The sequence below is a fragment of the Acomys russatus genome, chromosome 10 (assembly GCF_903995435.1).
Source record: "Acomys russatus chromosome 10, mAcoRus1.1, whole genome shotgun sequence".
Taxonomy (NCBI): Eukaryota; Metazoa; Chordata; class Mammalia; order Rodentia; family Muridae; genus Acomys; species Acomys russatus.
In genome coordinates, this window is record NC_067146.1 from 7,995,529 (window position 1) to 8,018,895 (window position 23,367).

The 23,367-nt window shown below is 44.2% G+C and overlaps 1 pseudogene; it reads right to left on the reverse strand.

Annotated features, from left to right (window-relative positions):
- Positions 1–9,681: 9,681 nt before the first annotated feature.
- LOC127194397 (aldo-keto reductase family 1 member B7-like) lies at positions 9,682–14,804 on the reverse strand (annotated as a pseudogene).
- Positions 14,805–23,367: the final 8,563 nt, after the last annotated feature.

Below are 23,367 nucleotides of genomic sequence, written 5' to 3' on the forward strand. Positions count from 1 at the left end.
TTCCTTCTTCCTATTCTTTTCCTTCAGATTTGGGAATTTGACCAATTGTGTTTATAATGAAGTTTTTAAAAATTGTGCCTGATTTTTAAAAAATTATGATTATAAAATGTTACACACTCAACTATGAAAAATAAAGATTGTTTATACACATTATATTGTGAGATTATAGAGCACAATTATTCCCATCACTCAAATTGCCATTTCCAGTGCTGTTTTCTTCTGTTTTTGCATATGTGTTATTAATAGTTTCTCTGAGAATATATGTCTTAATGCTTAAAGACTATATATATATACATATATAATTTACTTCATAAAACAAGCTTTTAAAACATTTTTAACAATTCATTTTGGCTTTTTTTTTTAACTTGTGCATGTGTCCAGCATGTGTGTGCACATTCCTTTATAGGCCATAAGAAGACATCAGATCCCCTGGAGGTTTCCAGGTAGCTATGAGCCACCAGATGTGGGTGCTAGCAATCAAACTTGGGGCCTCTATTAGAGCAGCATGGTCTCCTAACTGCTGAGCCTTCCATCTCGCTCTAAAACACCACTTTGTTTTATTTTATTTTAGTTTTTTGAGACAGCTTTTCTCTGTGTAGCCTTGTCTGCCCTGGACTAACTTTGTAGCAACCTGGCCTCGAACTTACAATGATCCGTCTGCCTCTGCCTCCCGAGTGCTGGGATTAAAGGCGTGCGCCACCACCACCCAGCTAAAACACCATTTTAAAATTACTTTTACAACATACATTCGAAAGGTTTATGTTAGGGACAATAGGCCATATGGCCAATGTTCAGCCATCTTGTCCAAGTCTGCACCTTTAAGTCTCTGTCTTTCCCAGAGCTTACCTTTCACCAGAAATTAGCTGACCCTGTTGTGAGTCAGCAGTTAAAGACAGATAGGATGGAGCCACCCTGTTGTGAGTCAGCAGTTAGACTAAAGCTAGATGAAGACAGAACAAGATACCCTGTGTGGCAGGACATTATGACCCTGCCTGGAATTCCCTGTGTTTTGAGAAAAGCCTGAAGCTGGGTGACTATAGCAATATGCTCCCCTGCCTTCTGACTTATAAAAGCTGCTGCCTGACTAATAAAGTTTGAGAGTTTGATCAATCAGACTTGCTCTCCTTCTTTGTGTCTTGCATTTTTCAACAGGTGACCTCCCTCCTGAGTTTTAGTTGAACCCTGCAGGTCGAGTCAAGTGGCGCCTAACGACGGGCTCGAGGAACGGAGCACTCACCTGTCCATTGTTCTTTAAGGACCGGTCACCCTGGATCACCACGGACTTCGTGCCTGTGAGACAGATCGGCTTGGATCGCCACGACTCTCCCAATTGTGAGACAGATCAAACAAGGTAAATGATGGCAATACATATGGGACAATCTCTTAGCAAACATGAATTATTTATCAAGAGACTTAAAACCTCCCTCAAGACACAAGGAACGTGGGTAAAGAAAAAAAAACTTAGTAAAATTTTTTTCTCTTCATTAGTGATATTTGCCCTTAGTTTCCAAAAAAGAGTACTGTGGACAAAAAACGCTGGCAATGGGTAGGGGATTGCCTTCATGATTAGTATAGGTCTTTTGGGTCTGAAAAAGGTCCCTGTTGCTGCCTTTTCCTATTGAAATCTATTTAATGATATCTTGTGTGTTAGATGCTTTCATGAGGATATTAAAAATGTGTTAGATAAAGGTAAATTTTTCTTTAAAAAAACTTAGAAAAAGTCTGGGGAAATGTAAAAGTCAGCCTACCCAGTCCTCCCTTAAGGACCCCTATTAAGGCCAAAGGCTGTAAATCTCCTCTGCTTTAGGAGTCCCTTCCCAGACCGGGACCCTAATCAAGGAGTTAGGTAAGGCGGCCACCACTCTTCTTTGTCTGTCTTTCTTGTCTCTCCGTTCTTTAGTTTCGCTTTGGAGGTCGAGCATTTGAGTTAGTCACAATGTCAGGGTTGTTCTTTCCCTGTGCCTGGAGATAGTGTACCTCCTGACGGGGAGGCTGGAAGACGTTCCTGACCTCCAGGAGGGGCAGTCAATCCCCCTCCACTTGGGGAGCACTCTCGGGCCGCCTGATCACCGGGTTGGATCACTCACTTGGTTCTGGTTTTGGTGTAGTCCAAACTATTGTGGCTTTTTGGTGCCGTTTTCTGTTTTTGTTTATTTGTGTTTATTTGTGTAGATTTTCTTACTATGAGACAGAAATAATCAACCCCCTTGACTGTTTTCTTAGACTACTGGACGGACGGACTAGGGCACATAACTTGTCCCTCATAGTGAAGAAAGACAAACTTGTCACTTTTTTTGTCTTTGTCTGGTGTTTAAACGTTGTTTTATATATTATATTCTGTTGGAGAGAAAAAAAAAAAAAAACAAAATTTCATCTGCTGGCCATTAGTTCTAAAGTTCTAACTCAGTTCAATGATTCTCAAGAAAAAGAAACAACAAAAACTGATTAACTAGCTCTATCATTGGAGCTAGGCTGCCTGGATCAAACTGGCAGACAGCCCAGGGCTGTCTCAACTCCTAATGATGTGCTCTAAACTCCAGCCAGCCCAAACCCCTCAAGCATGGCAAGTACAAGGTCACTACCCACAACAGAAAAAATTAGGTTGCTAAAAAAATGAGAGCTAATATGATGGGTCTTTCCAGGAACTGCGTGGTAAGCAGTGACCAGATAAAGCCACTGGTAAGGTCTTTTTCAGTCCTAGTCACTCCTTAGACTCCTTGGTAATGGGCTCTGAATAACTTTCACTATAGAGGCTGTATATTTTCAACAGGGGCTGGAGAGATGGCTCAGAGGTTAAGAGCACTGCCTGCTCTTCCAAAGGTCCTGAGTTCGATACCCAGCAACCACAGGGTGGCTCACAACCATCTATGATGATATCTAGTGCCCTCATGCAGAAATACATGCAGGCAAAACACTGTTATACTTAATAAATAAATCTTTAAAAAAAAGAACGGGTACGTTTGAGAATACAGAAAAATATATGTTCTGGCAAACAATGGTATGTATTCACTTATAAGTAGATATTAGCCCAACACAGATGCTCTCTGAGAGACTCCACTCAGTGAAGGATTGGGACAAATACTGGAAATCATTGCCAAACTCTGGGCAAAGAGCTACGAGTTATGTAAAAGAGTGGTCCAGATGAAAAACATTAACAAGTATTTAAGATTATGGATGAGACGTAACTTAATAAAAATCATTAGAAACAGATGGCATGGGATTGAGACAAGGATCCCATACCTGCCCCACTATAAAAAAATAAATAGTTTAATTAATTAATATTATCTATGTCTTGATTGATTGCTAATGGGTTAAAAAATACAACAATAATCATAATTATAGACATAATAATAAACATTCTTAAGCCACACTGGCACCTTAACTACAACTGGTATGTAAACTTAAGAGCTACTATCACGAACTGTTTAAAATAATTAAAACTTATGGTTTTGTTAGGTACTAGCTCAGTTAATCACAGGTGTTTTCTAAAAATAATCAGCCAATATATAGCTAGAAACAAGCAATTCAGATATACTAAAATTAAACAGATGTGGTCCTCTAGCACTTACCTACAAACCACAGATTATAATGTTCTGCTTTATGTTTATAAAATATAGGTTAGAGCAGACAACTGAAGACAGACGAGGACTGAGCACAGATATGCTGGTCCTCAAGCTTATCAGAGATCTGCTAAATATGGCATTAATTATATTTAAACTAATTAAGACAGAGATTCCCACATCCTAGCAGTGGCTTCCTATGTTTAAAGGTCTGAAAAAATGTTGAATATTTGAGGGTCTAAGAAAGTGTTTAAATGTTGGTAAGTGCAAGTTACAGATTTAAAATAAGATCAATGGTCATAATAACCTGGTAAAATACTGGCTGCTTATTAAAAAACGAGTCTGTCAAATCTGTATATCAGGTCTTCTGGAAAAATGTTTATGCTCTTACTGGGTTTCGAAGACATAAGCCTACTCTAGCTGCCTTATGGATACAATTTTAAGTCCTGTCTCCAGTCTGTATTTGTCTCAACAGATTTTTATCTAACAGATTCCATCCAAAGATCACCTTTAAATTACAAACTGCTAAGATCTAGACCTGCTATTCCTCCAACAAGGTGGACTCTGTGCTGCCCTCAAAGAAGAATGTTGCTTTTATATGGACCACTCTGGGGTGGTCAAAGATAGCATGGCCAAGGCTAGAGAAGGCTTAGAAAAGAGGAAAAGACAACGAGAACAGGAACAGAGTTGGTTTCATAACTGGTTCTCCACCTCCCCTTGGCTTTACTACCTTGTTGCCCTCCATTCTGGGCCCCCTGGTAGGATTTTTCCTCCTTATCTCTTTTGGCCCCTGGGCTTTTAGACGCCTCACTACCTTTGTAAAACAACAGCTAGGTGCTGGAGATGCTCGAGCAATACAGGTGCATTATCATAAACTTGACTTGGCCGACAAAGGCCATGATGAGCTTGAACACTAATGTGCCTCTGTTCCCCCTTCCTTGACATGGTGAGAACGACATATACTCAGATATTGCTTGCAAGGGGTGTGGGACAAAGTACCGCAGGGGGAGGACCCGATTGTCCAACTCTGAGTCCCCTGAGAAGCAAACCTGATTGCATAGAGGTTGATGTCGAAAACTGTCTTGTTCGCTGTATGTTGGGGATGCCCACAGACAGCAGATCAGGACCTCCCTCTCCTCCTCAAAAAGACATCTTGACCAGCCAATCTGGCCCTGGAAGGATCAGGTTGATGCTTCTCCCCTCTGGTTAATGCCCGCTCCCTCTGGGGACCAACGCTCACCCGTATATAGTGGATCCATCTGCCTCCTCTTTTAATAAAGAGAGGAAGGAGATGTTGGAGACAATAGGCCATATGGCCAATGTTCAGCCATCTTGTCCAAGTCTGCACCTTTAAGTCTCTGTCTTTCCCAGAGCTTACCTTTCACCAGAAACTAGCTGACCCTGTTGTGAGTCAGCAGTTAAAGACAGATAGGGATGGAGCGACCCTGTTGTGAGTCAGCAGTTAGACTAAAGCTAGATGAAGACAGAACAAGATACCCCGTGTGGCAGGGCATTATGACCCTGCCTGGAGTTCTCTGTTTTGAGAAAAGCCTGCAGCTGGGTGACTATAGCAATATGCTCCCCTGCCTTCTGACTTATAAAAGCTGCTGCCTGGCTAGTAAAGTTTGAGAGTTTGATCAATCAGACTTGCTCTCCTTCTTTGTGTCTTGCATTTTTCTTTTTTTTTTTTTTTTTTTTTTTTTTTTTGGTTTTTCGAGACAGGGTTTCTCTGTGTAGCCTTGGCCGTCCTGGACTCACTTTGTAGACCAGGCTGGCCTCGAACTCACAGTGATCCGCCTGCCTCTGCCTCCCGAGTGCTGGGACTAAAGGCGTGCGCCACCACGCCCGGCTCATGTCTTGCATTTTTCAACAGGTGACTTCCCTCCTGAGTTTTAGTTGAACCCTGCAGTTTGGGTCAGGTATAAAAGGTTTGGTTTTGTGAACGTTTATTTGGTCGTTTCTATTTATTTTTGAGACAGGATCTCTCTTCATAGTCCTGGCTCTCCTAGAACTCACTACAAAAGCCAGGCTGGCTTCAAACTCATCGAGCCCCACCTGCCTCTGCCTACTAAGTGCTGGAATTAAAGGCATGCACCAGTAAGCTTCACAGAATTTCCACTTACAAGTCGTTTTCAGTTTTTCTCAGCTCTACATAAGTTTTTCCATACTTATATTGGCAACATTTTGGAAGAAACACAAATTTAAATTGCAACAGAAATAAATAATACTTAAAGTGAACTAAAAATTATATATATATATATATATATATATATATATATATATATATATATACACACACACACACACACACACACACATTTAAATTTAGAACATTTAATATCATTTTAAATCACAATATCATATTTACGGGAATGTATTTGCTAATATGTATATAACCAGCTGAATGCTCTTATTCTTAAAAACATATCCTTCTTATAATTGTTAAACTTTTGAAAAAATAAAAACAAATACATTATACTAATTTATTAATAGTATAAAGTTGTCAACATTGGAGGCTAGAGAGATGGCTCAGAGGTTAGAGCACTGACTGCTCTTCCCGAGGTCCCGAGCTTAATTTCCAGCAGCAGCATCGTGGCTCACAACCATCTAGAACATGATCTGATGTCCTCTGTTGGGCAGGTGTACATGCAGGCAGATTACTGTATATATAATAAATAAATAAATCTTTAAAAGGTTGTCAACATTAAACTATCATTTTGCATAGGGTATGTATATATATATTTGCTTTTGTGGCACTATTTTACAAAAGTCAAATATCAAAATAAATCAACTCCTCTGTTTCACAATATTTATTTTCAAAATAAGAGAGCTGATGAGCTACACCACAGCTTGTAACTAGATAACTCCTGCATTGTTTGTTTAATAAATGATGACGCTATCAACCCTTTTCCCAAAGAATCATACGTTCTAAGTTCTAGTTCTTTCTTTTGTTGCTACTTACTTCCTGGCCCATTTCTATGCATCTCTTGTGTCTTTATTTTGTTGAGACAGAGTCATGTGCAGCCCATGGTGGCTTAGAACTAGCTGTATATTTCAGGCGACTTTAGAGTCTTGATCCTCATAATTCTATCGTCTAAATACGGGGATGACTGATGTGGGTCTGTTTCCTACTGTTATGTTATTTCTTCTCCATCTTTCCAAGTATGTCCCGTAGCTAGCATAAAAGCTTGTTCGTGGAAGATGTCAATGTCTTAACGTTCTAAACTTAGAATTCCCTCGTGCCTCCTAGTGCCTTGATGACGGGTCATTTCTATTGTAGGGTGCTGTTGTCTGTATGCACCGTATTTTAATTTAAATTTATTTTTATTTAATTTATGCATGTGTACTTGAAGAGGCCAGAGAGGGCATCCCAATTCCCTGGAGCTGGAGCTGGAGCTGGAGCTACTGAGCAGTTGAGAGATTCCAAATGGAACAGAACTTGGGTCCTTCTGGAAGATCTTAACCACTGAGCCATCCTTCCAGCCCTAATAACACCACATTTTGCTTGTCCACTTACCTCTGAAAGATCATAGTTGTTTCTTTCATGTTTATGGACTTTTGACTAAAGCATTATAAATTTTCTGTTTGTTTGCCATGAGCCAGCAAGGTTAGCACAGAAGACTGCTGGAGAGCTAGACTTCCTTGATGTAGACAGAAATTCAGTCACAGGGAGAAAAAAAAAAAAAAAAAAAAAAAAAAAAAGAGGTTCAGAGGAGAGGGGAACAGCAGACATTTTATTTTAAAGGTTGCAATTTTAGGCTCAGTTTAGTGGTAGACAAGTGCGGACCCGAGCTGAGTCAGTTATAACACTTGAGGAGGCAACAACCCGTGGAAAGGACACAGGTGTTGCCACGGGGGGACATGACTTGGGGCTCACATACAGGTGGCATGTTTCTTCCTCTCTCTTTGTGCTTCTGTCTGCCCTTCAAACCTTCTCATTTGTTCATAAGCTGACTCTGGTTAGATCTTGTAGCAGCTGCTAATTCTCAGGTATGACATGCCAGACACTGTCCCTTCAGTTTTCCTAGACCCTGTAAGTTGACAATCAGTATTCCCCATTACAGGTGGTGACTGTATTTTATGTTAACACCCCCCCGCCCCACTTCAGAGAGTGGAGCTATATGACTCAGCTGGTAGAATATTTGCTTGGCAAACTCACTCCTCTCCTTCCTAGCGCTGCTGCCACAGACTTTGTTTTCATGCATTGCTCTCAGGTGGCTCTCTGATCTCAGCAGGAGTGACGAGGAGAGTGGGAGGCAGCTGTGTGTTCTGGGTGTCGGTACAGCGGAAGCCTATGTGCGCCCTCTCTTCCTTCTCTTCCTTCTGGGAGTAAATACCCGCATCATCATGACTGCTCGTTAGTACTAATATTATTTTACAGATAACTCCAGGAAAAGAAGGGTTTGGTGGGGTGAGGGTGAAGACAGTGTCTCTCTCTGTGTAACCCTGGCGGTCCTGGAACTCACTATGTAGATTGGGCTGGCCTGGAATCCAAAGATCTGCCTCCCAAGTGCTGGCGATTGAAGGTGTGCGCCACTACCACCCAGCAGAAGAGGTTCTTAGAGAGAAAATGGGCTAGCCCTTCTGGTATTTTTAGTCTCACAAGCCTGCTTCCTTCTAAGTTCCAGCAGCTCTTGTCTTGGTGGGAGAGAGTAATGGTGAGGGCTGGTCATAAATCCAATGACTGGCATCAGAATGTCATTGGAAGACAGTTGGGGACATGAAAATGGAGCAACTACAAAGCCAAGAGCCTTGGGGATTCTTGTAACCACCAGAAGTCAGAAAAGGTCAAGGAAGGAAACATCAGAGCCCCAAAAGGCAGTACCAGCCTTCTGAAACCTTGATGAAAGAGCTAGGATGTCAAACAGTAAAGGATGAGATAGTTCCAAGGTTAGCCACGGCTGGAAGAGATTGCCACACTCGGGGGCGAGAGGGAATGGGAGGAAGGAGGACGCCCTAGCCCCAGAAGCAGTGTCACTGGTAGGATCAGAATCAATGTGGAAGCTTCAAGGAGGAGCTGAGATTGCTTGAGAAATGTTGCTTTGGCTGAAATACTACTAGAAAAGGCAGATGCCCCATCTGCAGACCTCGACCTTCCTAACAGAAGCCCCCCACTGAGCAATAGCAGAGGAACCATCCTACTAGGAAGCCTGAATTGCAAGTGTCCACCCATCCCTTGTCACCTCAGACCCAGGGGAAGAGCAGAACAGGAACTAAGCCTGCAAGCAGCAGAGAAGGAAGGGACTCTGCGATCCTCAGTGAACACTGATTGTGGGGAGCGGGGATGTGGGAGCACAGTGCAGCCCTCCATGGTCCTGACAACCACTTAGTTCTTCAATAAGTTTATTTTTCAAAAAAGCATTTGGAGGGACTGTGGTAAAATGTTAGTATTGTTTAACTTGTAAAACAGATGTCCGGCTGCTCATTAGCTCTCTTGTGGAAATTTCAAGATGCTTGGAATAGTTTCTACATTTTTTTCTGCAAATACTTTTCTATAGAAAAAAGTACATGTCCCAGATTAATGGCAGTAGTAAATGTTTTCATGTCCAGACTCCCCCATTTCCTGCCACATTTTCCCTCAAGGAGCAGTGGCAGTTTGTGAGTTTTAAGGGCCCTTGCACAACAGCACTGGCCCTTTGGCATGGTGGCATATTAAAGGCAAGATTAAAAAGCAATGAGAGGAAAGAGTGAAGAAAGTTACAGGAGAAAGAGGAGGGTACTGACCAGGAGAAGGCTTGGGAGGAGGAGGGCATCAAGTTGCCGGAGAACTTCTTCCTTTGAAACTTGCTTTAGCCACTTACTACCCAGAGCCTTCAGCAAGTTCTTGGCTCTCTCATGCCTCCATTTTCTCTTCTCAAACTTATTGGATACAATAAGTTTGTCAATCAAACTTCTGACTGTGTTGAAAATGTTTGTGATTATTATTTTTATTATTTTATCTTTTTTTTTTTTTTTTTTTTTTTTGAGGCAGGGTTTCTTTTTGTAGCCCTGGCTGTCCTGAACTCACTTTGTAGACCAGGCTGGCCTTGAACTCACAGAGATCCACCTGCCTCTGCCTCCCAAGTGCTGGGATTACAGGCATGTGCCAAAGCGCCCAGCTATTTTGTCTTTTTATCCTCAGTGTTGCCAGCGGTCCTGGTGTTTGACCAACATTTGGCCAGATCAAATTAGTGAAAAGCACTGTCCTTTGCTGAGTCACCCTTCCCTGTGACAGACTGCTTCTAGTTGTGCATGAGAATTGAACTGCAGAATTGCCCAAATTGCCTGGCTCGGTGTGATATCTGATGGCCTTGTCGAAAAAGGAAAAAAAAAACAGGACTCAGGAGGAGTGGGTTGCACATTGTGAAAACAGTCCACCAGGCAAACTCATCAGCTGACTCAGCTTCAGTATTCCACGTGGAAAGGGAAGTCCTTGCTCTGGCTTGCCCTGCAGCAAAAGCAAGAAGAAGAAAGTGTTCCACGAAGCAACTGGTATGATCTAAGAGGCATCCTTAGGTGCTATAGTCAGCCAGGTTGTGCTCTCTCAGCCTCTTCTCCCATAAGGCCATGAGAAAAGGAGATGGGTATACAGACCGTGGCCCTCTCCCTAAAGTACGAAAGAGGTATTTGAAGAAGGAGGACCTGCAAATAAGCAATGTCACGATGAGGGATCATGAGCAAAGTGACACACAGCTGAGGGCTCAGAACTGTTGTCTCAATTTATTCCCACATTTGTCACGAAGTGGGAAATACTATTGAAATAGATAGGTTGGTTATGATTATTAAATAAGATTCTAATATAAGCAAAGAACATAAAGTGTCTTCTGTTCCATAACTAGCACTCAGTGAATGTTTGCTGTGATTAATATCGTCATTCCCGCTTTGTAGATAAAGCAACTTGGTGACATCACCCAAACTGCCCAAGGCCTCATTGCTAATGAATAAGTGGTAGAGTTTCAAGTCCAAGGCAGTTTGTTTTACTTTAAGGTTCATCAATCTATGACCTCATATACCCAGCTTCATCTGGCAGTCCCACGTGATGCCAAACACACATCAGAAACACATCTCAAGCAGGTTCCTGACTTCTCCTATATAAAAATTCTGTTCTTGAGATTCTCAAGCAATAACAAAAATAAGCAAACAAAACCCGTATTTGTTAATTTTTTTTTTTTTTTTTTTTTTGGGCAAACTCAAATAACTGCTTTATATCTATCCTGAATGTGATCTTCTCATTTCTACAACCTTGACCCAAGTCCAGTGACTGTCCCCCTCCCTGGGCTACTATAGTACCACTCTGTCACTCTCAATGCAGAAGTCAGTGTGACACCTTAAGACGTGCCATATATTGCCAGCCTCTGCTCAGAATCCTCTCTTGGCCTCTCAGTTTCTCCTAATATAAAATCAGGGTGCTTCTCCTGGTCTATACCACTGTGTGTTCTTAGCTAAAGTCGTCTCTGGCTTGTCTTTTCTTCCTACAATAACACCCACTCATTCTGCTCCAGCATCACTGACCGCCTTACTCAGGTGCTACAAATCTCACACATCAAGGCTTTCACACTCTTACTTCAGGGCACTCACACTCTTACATCTGAGCATTCACACTCTTACATCAGAACATTCACACTCTCTTACATCAGGGCATTCACACTCTTACATCTTGGCTTCACATTTTTACATCTGGGCATTCACACTTTTATATCTGGGCGTTCATACTCTTACATCAGAGCATTCACACTTGTATATCAGATCGTTCACACTCTCACATCAGGGCATTCACACTCTTACATCTGGGCTTCATACTTTTACATCTGCTTTTATATCTGGGTGTTTACACTCATACAACTGGGTGTTCACACTCTTACGTCAGGGTATTCACACTCTTTTTTTTTTTTTTGGTTTGTTTTGTTTTGTTTTTCGAGACAGGGTTTCTCTGTGTAGCTTTGACTGTCCTGGATTCACTTTGTAGACCAGGCTGGCCTCGAACACACAGTGATCTGCCTGCCTCTACCTCCCAAGTGCTGGGATTAAAGGCGTGTGCCATCACCACCTGGCTGGCGTTCACACTCTTTCATGTGGGTATTCACACGCTTTCATCATGGTGTTTACATTTGCTCTCATTGCCAGTGATACAGTTCCCCTAACTACCCACGTGGCTCATCCTCCACTTCTTTCAGCTGGGACTTTGTCAGCAAAGCATCCCCTGGATAGCCATGTATCAAAGTATCTCTACTACCCAGGGCTCACTACATCCTATGGCTTTTGTCCTAGCTTATTTTTTTTCTGTGACATTTGTTACACTCCAACATATGTATTCTCAGTGAGCTCACTTTTCCCCTCTGTAGAATGTAAGGCATGGAACAGGAAGTCTGCAGTGTGATGCCCTGGATACATACGTCATTCCTGGCACATGATAGTAGGTTACTGAGGGAATGAGTGAGGAATGGGAGCTTGAGAACTTCTGACTCCCACATAGTAGAGACAGCTCCTTCCTCAAAAATCCTAGCTCTGTGTGCAAGAGTCAGAAACTGAGCAGAAAATAACAGCATCTTTGCTGGTGACTCTCCGGGACTCAAACTTTAACTTTTCACAACTGCCAGAAAAAAAAGTATTTGAAGACAAAAGTCATTCTACACGACTTCCATTCCTTCCTACTAACCCTTTATACCCTCAGAAAAAGACTTGACCAACCTCCCAGTGCCACTTACATGAACAGGCCACAGGCCCTCCAGTTCCTGTGGAAGCTGAGGATCACAGCCATCTCCTCATCACTCAGCTGGAAGTCAAAGACCTGGAAGGCAAGAGTCCCAAAGCAGCCTCAGCAGGGAAAGTGCTGGAGGGATGTGAGCTTCTAGGCGTTTCTCCCATTATGCACACAATGCATCCAAATAGTCTGTAAATATTCTGGGTTATTTAGAGGGATTAGTGTTGCACAAGGGGAGGAGGGGTGTCTGTATGTATAGAAGTGTGTGCAATGACTGAAACCCCTGAGGGGCCTGACAGAGCCACGTTCATTTAATCCATTCTATCCCCTTGCACAAAAAGGAGGGTGAGTAGACCAAGGCAGCCCACAGGTGACCAGGACAGTGGTCCACGTGCTCAAGAAATGTCCTCAGTGGGATAAAGCACACTTGTCCTCAGACCTGACAGGTCTTTGCTAGCGCCTGCCTCCAGCCCATCCTTGGCCCTCCATGATCACGGCAGCCACTGAGCCGAAGCGTGGATAAGGTAGTTGGAAGAAGAGAAGGCGCACTGACGATGAAGGGATGGCATTAAAGCTTAAGGACAAGATCTTCTCTAACTCCACTGCACTGAGGACTGTCGGATGAACAACCCAGGTCTTACCTGAATGTTCTCCTGTACGCGGGAGGGTGTCACAGACTTGGGGATCACCACCACATTCCTCTCGATATGAAACCGAATTAGAACCTGTGTACAAACAGGGGAGAGCAGGCATTCACCTACCTACAAAGAACCCCTCCCAGCCAAGTGAATAATAAAATACAACTATATTTCTCTGTGGCTTTAGCTATTACTAGAGGCATTTGCTGGTCCTCATCTTATGCCCCCTGATCCTGGAAGCGACACTGCAGTTTCCCTAGATAGGAAGGAGGGTAGTGTGCGAAAGATTAAGCTTTGTCACAGGTGGAAGCAGTCTTGGCGGGCTTTATCCTTGGGGCACCCCATGAATACCTTGTGACAGACTGAGTGGAGCCATCCTGGGCCTGGAATTCAGGAAGCAGACCTAGGAACCCCAACTGGGCTATTGCTTTTCTAATTGACCCTCAACAGGAGAAGGAGACCGCCCTTTCCATGTGACTGAGGCAGGTGGGGAGGAGAGAACAACAAGTTCAGCCCGGGCTTGAGAGCGTGTGGAGCAGCGAACAGGCTGGACCAGCAGGCGGGCCAGAGAGACACCGTCCCATGGAACGGATACCGGAAGGTTCACTCTTTTGTCTCTTTAACCTTTTTTCCTTCTTGTGTAAGCTAGTTGGGTTGTATAATAAAGTTTAATTATTAAGAAACAGAGCCAACAGGGTAGCCTGTGGTCATAAGGCTGACACGGTGTCAAGTTAAGCCTCGAAGCTGAGCCTGTGGGCTTGACAGGCAGCTGATGGACAGAGGCAGCCTTTCTCTGATACCCGCTGTATTTCCTGGAGATCCCAACAGACTTACATTTCTCAGTTCTTTCTCTCCAGTGGATTAAAAGGAGGCAATACAAATAAAACACATGACTACAAGAATGGATTGCTAGGTTAAAAAAAAAAAAAAAGAAAAAGAAAAAGGAAAGGGGGAAATCACTATTTTACCTGAGCTGTGGTTTTCTTGTGCTTTGCAGCAATTTCTTTAATCTTGGGACTCTCCAGAACTACTGGGTCCTCTGGCTTGGCACTAGAGGAAGAAAGATGGCTGGAGTGAAAATCACCGTGGCTACATACCCATAAACATCCCTACTGGGACAGTGTCCAGGCCGAGCATTGCAGCCACCCCCATATCTGTGAGACAGGCAGAAAGAAAAAGAAAAAGCAAAACTTTGTATCTCTCCCATGAGCCGATCTACAGGACCAGGAGTTTTAGCAGTTGAAAGGCATGACCCAGCACTGCATGTTCTCTGAGTGTCAGCTGTGACCACTGTTGGGTTTTTCTGAATATTATTACAGCTTCATTCCCTTTTGGGGGAGGTCCAACACATTGCCAACGATAGACACATCTTTCCTTGTGCCTTGGAATAGTAGCAATTTATAAAGTGCTAATTATGAGTAATAAAAAGAAAGTGCCAGCACTCTTGAAGCCTGACTAAGGTCTGTCTGGAGAGCCCAGGGGACTGTAGGCTGTGACGGTGATGCCTTTGGAGTGACAGTACTGTATTAGTTTTTCCTGGGTGAGGTATGGTGGCACTCAACCTACAAGGAAAACATCTCTGTCACTAGGGAAGTAAGTCTGATTTCTGAGCGGCTCAGAAGGACTTTTTCTACACAAGAAAATACAAACAAAGACCAAATACAACCCACTGATAGATGAGCTACGAACCAGACCCAGAGGTCTGCCTCCCACCTCCCTAAGCATCCTGAACTCTGACCCCTGAAAGAAGACTCACAAATGTTACAACAGGCACAGAGCAGGACCTGCACACACAGAACGCACCTGGTTGGTCACTGGCTTATGTTTGAGTCCATGCTTGTTCAGGAGCCTTTCAATCTGGAAGTGGTTGAAGTTGGAGATGCCCAAAGCTTTCACCTGCCCTTGGTCCACCAGTTCCTCCATGACCTGTCACAGAGAGGGATATCGTATAGATCAGTGGTTCTCAACCCTCCTAATACAGTTAATACAGTTCGTCATGCTTTGGTGAACCCTAACCATAAAGTTATTTTCACGGCTTGTTGGCTCTGTTTCTTAATAATTAAACTTTATTATACAACCCAACTAGCTTACACAAGAAGGAAAAAAAGGTTAAAGAGACAAAAGAGTGAACCTTCTGGTATCCGTTCCACGGGACGGGTCCTTAGGTGTCTCTCTGGCCCGCGTGCTGGTCCAGCCGGTCCGCTGCTCCCCCCCCCCCCCCCCCCCCAACGCTCAAGCCCAGGCTGAACTTGTTGTTCTCTCCTCCCCACCTGCCTCAGTCACATGGGAAGGGCAGTCTCCTTCTCCTGTTGAGGGTCAATTAGAAAAACAATAGCCCAGTTGGGGTTCCCAGGTCTGCTTCCTGAATTCCAGGCCCAGGATGGCTCCACTCAGTCTGTCACAAGGTATTCATGGGGTGCCGAAGGGTAAAGCCCGCCAAGATTGCTCCCACCTGTAACAAAGCTTAATCTTTCCCACAATGGCTACTTCATAACTGTAATTTTGCTACTGTTATGAATCATAATGTAAATATCTGGTATGCAGGATGTCTGATGTGTGATCCTAGTGAAAGGGTCATCTGACCCCAAATAGGTCTTGCCCCACAGGTTGAGAACTGTTGATTTAGAAGACTATAGGAGGATCCAGGGATGCCTGTGTGCTTAGCCCTTGCGTAGGAGGAATGGCTCCCGCACGGCAAAGTTAGGAGAAGCACTAAAGGAGAACTTTGGTCTAGACTGTGATTCCCTCATGGCTGCTTCCAGCCCTTCTACCCCCATACCTCACACCCACATCCCACACCCATACCCCATACCCCACACCCACACTCCACACCCCATATCCCACACCCACACCCCACACTCCACACCCCATACTTACACCCCACACCCATACCCCACAGCCTCACCCCACACCCATACCCCACACCCCACACCCCCTGCTCAGCATAATGAGGAAAGAGAAGGAAGATTTCATGTACTTTCTGCTCTCAACTCACCCAAACCTGGTTGTCCAGGAAATGAGCCCCATGGCCAGAATCTCTCCACTTGACTCTCTTTTTGGTTTCTATTTTGGGTGTTGGAGATGGAACCCAAAGTTCCTCCTGAGCTGGAGAAGCCCTCTGTCACTGAACTACATCCTTATTCCCCCAGACTTTCTTCATTTCAATTTTAAATTAAGGTCTCTCTAGGCCAAACAGATTGCCTTTGGCCTTACACTGCAGCTCAGGTAGGCTACGAATTGTGAACCTCCCGCCTTAGCCCCCAACTATGATTCTCAGCCTATACTCTGGCCCATCTGCTTGCCTGAGTTGTTATGCCTGTCTTCCCTGAACACACAGTATGGTGTACCCTGAGGAAGGACTCTGGTAGGAGCACCCAGCAGGAGCTGCAGTTGGGCTGAGATCCATCCAATTGACTACTTGCTTAGCCAAAATGGAGTCAACCCGAGGAGTTGACCTTTATCTATTTTGTATTACCCATAGGGATCTGGTTCTAAACTTGCCCAAAGTTAATTATCCAACCCTATAGTGCGGCCATAATGAATGTGAATTTATAATTCATTCATCGTAAGTTCCTGTCCAGTCATTGCTAGAATATAAATATATGCAATGTGCTCTCTGCTTGAGAGTCTTCCAGCCCAGCCAAGGGCTAAGGTTCCTGTGGATGAGCTGTTAGTCTCAATGCTAGGTGTCCTCAGCTTGTTTGACAGTTTGACTAGCCTAGGAATCAGGGCGGAAAGGAAGGGATCATCTGATCCCAAGGGAGATGTTAGAGGGAGAGTTCAAACTGGGTATAACATGAAGAGAGGTGGTAAGGTCTGGGCAGATTGGGAGGAAGGAGGAGCTAGAGCTGAGAGGTAGGGACAAGCAAAGGTGTGTTCAGCTGATACCTTGTCTACTGTTTCCCAACCTTGGCTACATCTTGCACCCTCAGAAGGCTCTAAAGAAATGGGTTTTCAGAGCCAGGCGTGGTGGCACACGCCTTTAATCCCAGCACTCGGGAGGCAGAGGCAGGTGGATCGCTGTGAGTTTGAGGCCAGCCTGGTCTACAAAGTGAGTCCAGGATGGCCAAGGCTACACAGAGAAACCCTGTCTCGAAAAACCAAAAAAAAAAAAAAAAAAAAAGAATGGCCCCCAAGCTGGGTGTGGTGGTGCACACCTTTAATCTCAGCACTCTCGGAAGGCAGAAGCAGATGGATCCTTGTGAGTTTGAGGCCAGCTTGGCCTACAAAGAGAGGCCAGGGTAGCCAAGGATACACAGAGAAACCTGTCTCAAAAAAGAAAAAAGAAAAAAAAAAAAGAATGCCCCCCCATAAGGGTTGATATCTACTGAAGGCCTCTGTTTTTCTGAGGAGAAGGGAGGACAAGAGGATGTTGCAGAGGTGAGGTGGGGGAGGGATGGAGAGGAGAGGAGTGAGGGGAGACTGATTATTTTGTAAAATACAAAAACTCATTAATAAAAAAAGAACAGCCCCCATATATTTGAATGTTTACTTATCAAGGAGTGGCACCACTTTAGAAGGATTAAGAGGTGTGTCCTTTTTGGAGGCAGTATGTTACTGGGGGTGGGCTTTGAGGTTTCAAAAGCCCAAGACAAGCCCAGAGTCTCTCTCTTGACTAGTGGATCAGAATGTAGCTCTCAGCTCCATTTTTTCCAGCACCATTAATGTCTGTGTGCCACCATGCTTCCCACCATGATGGTAATGGACTTAAAAACTGTGAAATTGTAAGCAAGCCCCAACTACATGTTTTCTTTTATAATAGTTATCTCAGTTGTGGTGTCTCATCACAGCAATAGAACACTGACCAAGACACTCTATCTATCTATCTATCTATCTATCTATCTATCTATCTATTTATCTATCCATCCATCCATCCATCCATCCATCCATCCAGGGACTTGTTCCCAACCCGCGGGTTCAGTTATTCGTGGAGTGGCGAGGAGGGTCGCGACCTGTGAATAAAGAATAAGGCGAGAGAAAGGCACGAGCCCAGGAAAAACTTTGCTTATCGAGGGCCGTTTATTATAAGGGGGTATCCAAATTTATAATAAGCTTCTGAAAGGGCGGGGGTGAGAAGGAATGCAGTGGAAAGTTACAAAATCTTCTGGGCCAGGCCCAAGGACAGCAGGTGTGGAGTGGGACGACTATACAGAAGTCTCGATACACCGAATGTTCTCTTTCTCAAGGTCAGTCTGGATCTTTGTGGTAGCCAGGCAGAATAATTATCTCAAGTATGCAGACAGCTGTGGCTTTCAGCCAGCAGGGCCTCTCAGCCACTGGGGTAGGTCAGGCAAGGTCCTATGGCTCCTGACAGGGACTCACTGTGTAGTTCTAGCTGGGCTGGAACTTGCTATGCAGAACAGGCTGGCTTGGAACTCACAGAGATCTGCCTGTCTCTGCCTTCTGGGTGCTGGAATTCAAGGCAAGCACCAACCATACCCAGCTCAGCATTATGTCTTTTCATTCCTTTAAAATGCTTCGTGGGGATGGCTCTGCAGATAGTGGTGCTTAAGGCCAAGGCAGATGACCAAAGGTAATTCCCAAAAACCCGCATAGTTGTGTTGGTAACAAGCATAAGAAATTTATTCTAAGTGTTACCATTTCAGACTCCATTTAATCAGGGAAAAAGTAAGTTCAAGTTTCCAGGCCCTACGGGAGCTAGGGACTTCCCAATAGCTGGACAGCTTCTGTTGTAAGGAGTGCAGGCATCTCAGGGACAATGTCTCCATCTTGTTGGCAGGCCAAGGAACCCATTCCTATCCTAACTGATGGGAACTCCCTTGCTCAACCCCTTATGTCAAAATATGGCTGGGCAAGGCTACAGCAGACCCCTCCTCCCCTTGCTTTATGGTTTCATACTTTAAATATGCTGTACAAGGTCCCTTCAGGGTCACACTTCAGCTCCCCAGTCTGTTTGTGGCCCTGATCAATCAGGCATGGCTTGAGCACAATAAATTTCTGTCATCCGCACTGACCTGGTGTTTTAGTTATGTTGTATTTAAGCAAGACCCACAATAGTTAAAGCAGAGAACCAACTTCCACAAGTGCTCTCTGACCTCCACAAGTGCTGTTATACCCAAAATGGATAATAAATGAGTGTTTAGAAAAGAAAGGAAAAGAAAACTTAGAAATAGTAGTAGTAAAATTAGACCCAGTGCACCTGGGCTTTTTCATTCCCCAGGTGAGACTCAAGTGGGCGTGTCAGAATTTTTTTTCTCTGGGCACACTTGGAGAATCTGGAGCCTACCTCCCAGGCATCCAAGAATGTGTATTTACTGGTGAGAATGTTGCCTTTATCGTCTGTTGGTAATAAGACACTTCCAGACTGTAAAGGCAAAATGAAAAGCTCATTAGGATCTACATCTGGGTACCTGGTTCTATGAAGAAAGCTGTGAGGACAATAGCAAGCCAAAAAAAAAAGAAACGCCTGCATCAGCTGCGTGTGGTGGCGCATGCCTTTAACCTCAGCACTTGGGAGGCAGAGGCAGGTGGGATCGCTGTGAGTTCGAGGCCAGCCTGGTCTACAAAGCGAGTCCAGGACAGCCAAGGCTACACAGAGAAATCTTGTCACTGAAAAAAGAAAAGAAAAAAAAAAAGAAAGAAAGAAAAGAAAAAGAAAAAGAAAAAAGAAACGCCTGCATTGCTATTTGTCACACTCCATGTGTCCATGTACACCCCATGTGTCTGACATAATGCATACTGTTTTACCATTTGTCCTTCATGTTGTTAAAAGCCATTATTGTCACCATGGAAATTAACCCAACACACTCAAATCCATAGAAATGTGGGGGGCCATTTTGGTTTCAAGGCTATTAGGCAAAACTTACATGAAAGGGGCTGGCAGCGGGGGACACTGCGCAGCTTCTAATGTGAGGCTTGGACAGTGTGCCATTGTGAGAATTCACATCCCTTCAACTCCTTTTTTCTTTTTCTTTTTTTTTTTTTTTTCTTTCTTTTTTTCTTTTTTTAGTGCCAATGGGTGTTTTGCCTGCATGTACATCTATTTACCCCATGAGTGTCTGGTGCCTTTGGAACTGAGATTATAGGTGGTTATGAATCTCTATGTGGGAACTAATCCTGGACTCAGGTCCTCAGAGTCCATTCCTGGACACCCAATTGAGAGACAGAGTCCAGAGTTGATGCAAAAGCAAAGAAATTTTTTTTGAAACGTTCAGGCATCTTTATTATGCTATGGCAGCCAAGAAATCCCTCACTTCGGTTGGGGTGAGCCTCCTGAAACCAGCTTTGTTGCAGATCCCAACTTCTACATTATCTTCTGTCATTATTAAGCTGACTCTCTGGGATCCACCAAGCTCCGAGGAGATAGAAGACCCCGTCCTGCAAGAACTCAGGGTTTAAATATCTTTTAAAGAAGCAGAACTTAGTGACAATGGCTAGTTAAAGTGTTCTACACTCGCAATAGAGAGTCTAAGGTGGTAAATTCTAAGTAGGGTGAGATGGGGCAGTAAATTCCAGGGGCAGGGTAGAGATGGAGACTGGAGGAGAATTTTTAACTTGTTCCTCTCAGTTCAATGTTACTTTGTTTGCTCTTGTTATCTGGCCTGCAATTCTTAATGTGTTTGCTCAGCTGACAATGCTATTGTCATGGTGGCTAAGTCCAGGCCACCTGGAATCTTATATTTCCTTAGCTAATAAGGAAACACCATTTTCTTAGCTAATAATGTCACTGCTGAGTTCAGGCCATCTAGAATCTTACACTACGAAGCAAACTGCATCCTCTAGAAGACCAGCCAGTGTTCTTAACGGCAGAGCCATCTCTCCAACCCCTCCCCAACCCCATTCAACTCTGAGAAGCAGGCACTGGGCTGTAGTTTTTCAGATTATAGGGACTCTGCCAGCATCGCTATATTTACGTTTTGCTCCTGGATGCTCCTCACCACTCTGGGGGTGCCATAATCTCCAGGAGAGTTGATTCTTTAAATGTGTTATACAAGACTATGCCAGAGAGATTACTACCCTCTTGGCTCAGGGGACCTAGACGTTTTACACATCAGCTCACATGAGATGACTGCCAACAACTTTTGCAGACCCTCTTCACCACTGAGGAGAGGGAAAGAATTCTCCTAGAAGCTCGCAAGAGCATGCCTGAGCAAGATGGCCATCCCTCCCAGTTACTCACTGACATTGATGCTGGATTCCTCCTCCAGTGCCCCAATTGGGACCCCAATTCGGATGCAGGTAGGGAGTGTCTCCAGGTCTATGGCCAGGCTCTGTTGGCTGGTCTCAAAGGGGCTGGCAGAAAGGACACCAATTTGACCAAGGTACATGAGGTGAGACAGGGAAAAGAAGAGTCACCAGCTGCCTTCTTGGAGAGACTAATGGAAGGAAGCCTTTCGACAGTATACTCCTTATGATCCTAGTACAGAAAATAATAAGGTTATGGTGACTATGGCATTTGTGGAGCAAGCGTATCCAGATATAAGGAGAAAGTTACAGAAGACAGAAGACATGCAAGATAAGTCATGAAGGGAGATTACTGCAATAGCTGAAAAAGTATACAATAATAGGGAGACAGAGGAAGAAAAAGAAGAAAGGAAGGAAAAATAAAGAGAGGCTCGAGAAGACAGACGAGACAAGAAACAGGAACGTAATCTGCTACAAATATTAGCTGCTGTGGTGCAGGACAAACCCCCTAAAGGGGAAACTTCTAAAATTGGAGGCGACAGCTCCCACCTTAAGAAAAATCAATGTGCTTTTTGCAAAGAGATGGGATATTGGGCTAAAAATTGTCCCACGTTGAAGGCAAAAAAAGAACAAACAAAGGGCCCTTGTTCAAAAGCCCTGACACTAGATGAGACAGTGACTAGGGAGGTCAGGGTTTGGACCACCGCGCCGAGCCCCGGCTAACTCTGAAGGTCGAGGAGAAAACCGTAGATTTCCTTGTAGATACAGGGGCTCAACATTCAGTTCTCACTTATATTTTGGGTCCCATACCCTCCAAGAAATTGTGGGTTCAAGGGGCAACAGGTACAAAGCGATATCCATGGACTATCCGAAGAATGGTTGATTTAGACATGGGATGGGTATCTCACTCATTTATGGTTATTCCTGATTGCCCCTACCCATTGCTAGGAAGGGACTTCCTAAGCAAATTTGGAGTTCAAATCTATTTTCTGCCAGAGGGACCCCACCTCAGAGGCCCCAAGGGGATCCCCTACCAATATTAACTTTACGTCTAGAAGATGAATACAAAATTTTTTAAACTAAACCAGTTACACAATGGCCCCCTGAGATGGAAACATGGATTAAAGATTTTCCAGGGGTGTGGGCAGAAACGGTTGGGATGGGAAAAGCAATTAACCAGGTTCCAATAGTAGTGGGACTTAAACCAACAGCCTTTCCCATTGCTATTTGCCAATATCCAATGTCAATTGAGGCCCATAAAGGGATTAACGCCTCACAATGAAAGACTATTAGAAGTGAAAAATTTTAAACTTTGTCAATCACCCTGGAGCACACCCTTGTTGCCAGTCAAGAAACCAGGCACTGATGACTACAGGCCAGTAGAGGACTTAAGGGAGGTCAACTCTCGGATGTTAGACCCTCTTGAGCTTCCTCCTTCCAACCAGGACTTAGTACACAGTGCTAGACCTTAAGGATGCCTTCTTCTGCCTGGAACTGGCTCCCCAGAGCCAAGCGATATTCACTTTTGAATAGCAAGATCCTCAAAGAGGGACCACTGGACAACTAACCTGGACCAGATTTAAGAACTTGCCCACTATCTTCGATGAGGCACTCCACTGAGACTTACGTGAGTTTCGAGCCCTCCACCTACATGTGACTCTTTTGCATGTAGATGACTTCCTAATAGTGGCAAAGGACCAAGAACATTGTCTCCAGAGCTCCTGAGCTTTGCTCCAGGAACTGAGGAGGCTGGGATACCGAGCATCAGCTAAAAGAGCCCAAATCTGCCAGCAAAAGATAAAATATCTGGGTTACATATTCTTAAAAGGCCAGAGATGGCTTTTCCAGGCCAGAAAAGAAACTATCTTAAGCCTCCCGGTTCCCACCACTTCCAAGCAATTAAGAGAATGTATGGGCACGGCAGGCTTTTGCCGCCTCTGGATACTGGGATTTGCTGAACTAGCTGCCACGTGTATCCACTCACAAGGGAGGACAACCCTTAATTGGACTAATAAAGAACAGGAGACATTTGAAGCCATTCGAACTGCCCTCCTTGAGGCCCCTACCTTAAGACTGCCAGACCTAGAGAAGCCCTTTTGTTTATATGTGGATGGACAAAATGGTATTGTGAAAGGAGTATTAACCTGGAAACTGGGACCATGGCAACGCCCTGTGGCATATCTTTCAAAGAAATTAGATCCTGTGGCCTCTGGATGGCCCCCATGCTTCCACATGATGGCAGCTACAACCCAATTGGTCAAAGATGCTAACAAAATACTTTGAGACAGTGTTTAAAAGTAACCACTCACCATGCTATTAAGAGTGTCATCCAGCAGCCCCCTGA